The sequence below is a fragment of the Lolium rigidum genome, chromosome 3, assembly GCF_022539505.1.
Source record: "Lolium rigidum isolate FL_2022 chromosome 3, APGP_CSIRO_Lrig_0.1, whole genome shotgun sequence".
Taxonomy (NCBI): Eukaryota; Viridiplantae; Streptophyta; class Magnoliopsida; order Poales; family Poaceae; genus Lolium; species Lolium rigidum.
Window position 1 is genome coordinate 324,671,371 of NC_061510.1, and position 5,392 is coordinate 324,676,762.

The 5,392-nt window shown below is 42.0% G+C and overlaps 1 long non-coding RNA gene across 1 annotated transcript; it reads left to right on the plus strand.

Annotated features, from left to right (window-relative positions):
- The first annotated feature begins 1,850 nt into the window (after positions 1–1,850).
- On the plus strand, positions 1,851–3,908 carry LOC124699989. The gene is made up of 4 exons (XR_007001587.1): positions 1,851–1,957; positions 2,859–2,985; positions 3,361–3,500; positions 3,578–3,908. It is a non-coding gene; the product is annotated as an uncharacterized LOC124699989 (long non-coding RNA).
- Positions 3,909–5,392: the final 1,484 nt, after the last annotated feature.

The following is a 5,392-nucleotide window of genomic DNA, read 5'->3' on the forward strand; positions in this document are numbered from 1 at the left end:
CGGAGGCCGAGCAGGGGCGGCGGTGGCAGAAACGCGCAGATGCGAAAGGCAAAGGAACGACGGAAAAATGGAGAGACCTGCGGTTGAACGGGCTGGTAGCTAGCAACAGCCGGTTGATCTAAAGAGTTTTATTAAAATATGCATGTACTACTATAAAATGGTTTTCATTTTTTTCTCTTTTAGATAGGCTATCAGAAGAACATAAATATCGGACTACTCTATGGCGCCTTGGGTACAAGTTATCTCTCCATAAATAGAAGGCGATCAACCTTGCCGGTGTGTGATAGCTCTAGTCCTCGACTTGTACACAAACCGACTCAGCTCACTGTAGTGCTTCCCTCCATGAAGTTCGTTAACATTTTCTCGTATGCGTAATCTAAAGGCTTTCGGTCGTCATGCCACTAGAAAGGTGAAGTTTATGGAAATAGGAGGCCTCGGAAACAATGAGCGAGGTGCACAATGCGTTCTTATTGCTAAAGTTGTTGATGTGGCTGCTCATGCATGTCTGGTTCGTGATTGAGACACCAGACGTGACGCTATTTCACGTCGGTTCCACGGGAACCTTGGCAACCAGGCCTGTACGATACATGTCCTCGCCACCAGGCCTCTGCCTCCTCTTGAACAGGGTCTGGGCTGTGTTCTGTTCTTCATCTTGCCGAGAAGAAACACGTGTCCTGGATGTATGTGCTCGCCGGAAGAGCCCTGGCAAGAGTGTCTGCGGGAGGTGGCCCTGGGATCTGCTTAGCCAGTGTTTTGTTCGTGTCGCTTTGAGCTCGCTCCGTACGCTCCTAACCACTGCTTTGGTTAGAGGACTTTTACGGTACTTCCTGGCCAGTTCAAGGAGTACCGACTGGATATCGCTCGGGATAGTCGTGGAGTACCTCCAACCGAGGGGAACAAAGTAATTTCTTATATTATGTGGCCTGTGTAGCGGTATTTCCGTGATTTGTTGTTTGTGTGAGGATGTTTTTGCAAAAGCTATACCATTCGTCTCCCCACACTGATTCATTTCCTCGACGAACCCTAGAAGATGAAGCGCGGCGAGGCGTCCATCCCCGTCAGGGCTTGTTTGGTACTAGAATTTTAGTGAGATTAGCGGAAATAATTTTCTGCAAACTTCAAATCCCCACTTATCCCTAATACATGTTTGGTGTTAGAGTATGAGCGAGTTTAATCCTCACTTATCCCCACTTTTTCCCAAATTTTAGTGTAATTTTTTCAATCCTCAATACTTTACCCCTACCTAGTGGATTGGGATGGAGTTTTGTGGGGATTGGGTGACAGCAGAGATTCACCAAATATTCTAAAGTATTATGCCGCTAATATACACTAAGGTCTTGCTTACTTTTAGTGTATTTATGGGGATGGGAGGGGATTATTTTATATTCCGGAAAATCCCCACTAATCCGTTTACTTCTCCGGTTTTGAACCATATAATCCCGAGATATCCCTTCCCATACCCTCACATCCCGTATTTTTTGCCTAAATCAAAAACTCTCCATCATACTAGTGTATTTTTGAGGAAGAGTATTTAAGGAGATTGGGGAACACCAAATCCCCATCCATCCCCATTGGGAAGAAAAATGCGACCGAAGTAAACAAGGCCTAAAACACCTGTACCAAACAAGGCCTCACCGGGGAGGGGGACGAGGCGCCTGACGGTCGTGGCGTACAGCCCACCGACGGATGCGCGTATGAAGGGCCGACCAGGGAGGGGAGCGTGGCGCGGCCATGGCGTCCAGCCCTCGCAGAAGGAGCCGTACGCGGATTGGGACGAGGCGTCGAGCCCCCCGACGGATGCGCGCCGTCTGCTCCCTGCCGCGGCGAGGTGGGGGAAAGGTAGGAGCGGCCGTGACGGCCAGGTCAGTAGCAGTGGTGGTTCCTCGTGGGCGAGGTGGGTGAAAGGGAGGAGCAGCCGCGGCAGGTGGTCGTCTCTCTTCACGGAATCACACTCTATGTGAGGAACATCCAAATCCCAATCCCAATCCCCCCACCCCCCCCCCCCCCCTCTATTTTCCCTGCATGATTTAGAATGGGTTTTAGGGCTAGTCTGCGTTTTGCTATGGCTAGTTTCAGTTTTAGAATTGTAGTTATGGATTTAGAATTGCTGTTATGGATTTAGTATTGCTGTTATGCGAGTTAGGTTACATATAAGCTTCTAATTCCAGGAAACATGTTCTTCAGGACATAATGCTGATCTAGTCTTCAGGACTAACTCTTGGAAACATGTTCTTCTCTAACCATTATACAGTCTGGACACAATTTACTTCTCATTTTCTATGAAGTTTTACTTATAATATCATGCTCCACATCTAAAAGTTAACATCATATCTATGGAAAATAGGAGGATTGATAACAACACTAATAAATGTGATTCCAATAAAAATCAACTAGGCGCCAAGTAGGCATATTCATATTACTTGCACAAGATGGATTTCATAGAAAAAGCTAGAATTAACAAGATGCACTATACGGTTTTATTACCACTGCCACTGCGATGCTACTCACAGTGATCAACGCTCAATTGTAACAATATAGGGAGAACATGCGGAGAATTTGCTATCAGAGTGATATGTTTCTCAGTTTTAAGGTATCTCATGATTTATGTTCCTGAATTGCACGAGGCACATGCCACAGCTACGATTTGTTCCTCCTTTGTAGAGCTATATGCTTGGCAGTAGTGAACCCTCCGAGTGTGAGTAAACAAACTTTTGATGTACCAACCAGTAAAAAGATATATATTGCACAAGTTGTTCAAGGAAAGAGAACATCAAGGTCGTCTACTTGATTTAGTGATTTGGTCCGATCATTCCGGATTAGTATCGATTAATGTCTTTATCTCTATCTGCTCCTTTCAGGCAATGGTGGAGTGCTTGCATTGTTGGCTGGCGTTTAGCAGTTCTCTGCAATAGTGGGTTGATCCATCTTTCTGTTCACAAGTTTTATCAAGCAATGGACTATGCTTGGCCGCTTGAGATATCTATGGTATGTATCCTTTCTATTTTAGTTATGTAATGATCTCAGATGACATATCAAACTGAAGATGCCTTTGTTAGTGAACTTGACGTAGAAAACACAGGAACATTCACAAGTTATACTCTATCTCTTACACATTTGACTGCAGTTGAGAAAAACACCAGATACATAGATTACAGTACCATAATATTTAGGTATGTTTCTTTTTTTATAATTTTCGTTGGATACCCAAGGAGATGCAGATTAGGTTGATATTGCACATAAACAAAAGCACAATTATTTTCATGGTGTAAAAAGTACTACCAAGTTGCCTCTTCTATTTTGTTATTTCTTTTGAGAGGTTGGCATCTATTTGCCGAAACTTGCTTTTTTCCTCATGGGCAGATTTATGGTGCTATCTCAAGGATAATATCTAGGTGTGTGCTAAAGCTCCTTGCGCTTGATGAAAATGGAGAAACAAGAGACATAGTGGTGTACTAAGAGGTGCTTGATAATCTCTGGAAGATATATTTCAATATGTGTAGGTACATCTTCATTGCTTAATTTGGAAATTCCATTACTATATACAGAGCACAAGCTAGCTAATCAGTATTTATTGTAGGATCAGGACTATGTTCAGGGGCAACCCGAAGTTCCTCCAGCAGATGGTTAGAGATTTTCGGTGCTAAAACGATCTATGAGAAATGGATCCCTTGCCAACATAATGGACTTAGGCTAGACAGAAGAACCATATAGACAATGTTCTTTTCTCTGTACCTTCTAAGCTATTGTGTTAAAGTTTACCTTCTTTAGTTTTCTTCTCTGTACTGAATGTTGTTGTACATGGCTGTAAGGAAGAAGTATATCTGAAGCCTCCCTTTCTATTTCTTGCTTTTATGTTGGTCCTTATTGTAACAGAAAAGCTGCTTTATAGTGATCTGCTATGTCTATGAGATTTGCTCGGCTTACAACTCTCCGGTTTTATTTACCAAGCAGACTAACAAAGGAAAGATTTAGTAGAACGAACAGTCTGAAATTATCTTCGAGAGTTTATATGATACGACAGACGTTCAACAAAAACTTCTGGCATAACAAATAACTGAACTCATAAATTAAAACATCAACATCAACTGATTGGCTCCAGTTTTGTTCAAAACTATAGGACGTGACTACCTAGCATCCGATGCTAGTTTGTCTATCTCAGCACTCACTATAACGATGCTAGTTTGTCTATCTCAGCACTCACTATAAAAGGAAATATATTTATATCTAAAAAAGGAAAGTTGGGAACAGCTCACGTAAAACCCAAACAAACAATACATGTGCCTTTAATTCCATACGGAGAGACATAAAAAAAGTCATAACTTTTAAACTGTGTATTGGAATTGCATTCCGTTTTCACCGTTAGATCTCTCGCGACAAGACCTTCGAAACTAGATCTCATTTGTATATATTTTAACAATTTTTTTTTCAAAAGCAACTCTGTTGTAGTGAAAAATCAACTTTAGTGCTGTAGCAAAGCAACTTCGTATAAAGAGGTGCTTTCACTATCTTTTTTAATTATTTTATAGCCAGCTCAGTTTATAAGATACTTATTTAGCAACAAACGTTCAATAACTTCTAGTAACGTGACTTGCATCATTGCACTGCTAGTTGCCCACTATAGTTTCTAATATCGTTGGTAACCAGACAACTTATTAGTAGCGAAAATACAACTTCATAACCAAATAGTACAAAACTTAGGCACGGTGGTAGACAACTTAGACATGGTGAAACTATATTGGACAATGAATGCAACTTAATCATAGTTGGTATACAACTTAACAAGAGTGTGTATGCAATTTAACAACTGGTTGTATACAACTGAATAGTAGTCGGTATACAACTTAGAAATAGTGGGTGTGCAACTCATCACATATGTGAAGCAACAATTTACTTTCTACACACACGAATTAGCAAATGTGTGAGTGAAAAATTTCTTGCGTGCAAAAGTACAACTTAGTGGAACCCATAATACCGCCGACAAAAATACAACCTATCACTTGTGTGAAGAAACCATTTTGTTGTCTTCGTGGCAATTGTTGCCTGGAGGTACACGACTCCATCTCGATCAACACGAATGTGGCCGATCCCATGAGCCAAGAATGGGACGTTATGCGAGCTGCAAGAAGCTGAATGGGGTATTGCTTTGATACCGATGGTGCTTAGGTGGGAGCTCTACGATGGTGGAGAGGGTGAGATGTGGGCGGACTGTTTAGCTCAGGATATGTCGGCGACAAGTGCCAAATCGAGCGATATGAAAAGAGGTTACGACGTCGCGATTGTAAACTCATGCAAATTAGCACTAGCGGTAGACAACTTAGGAGGGAAATACATGTACTTATAGGAATGACCACTCCTTGAATTATGTTGTTGCCACTCTTGTGTGTTGCAACTT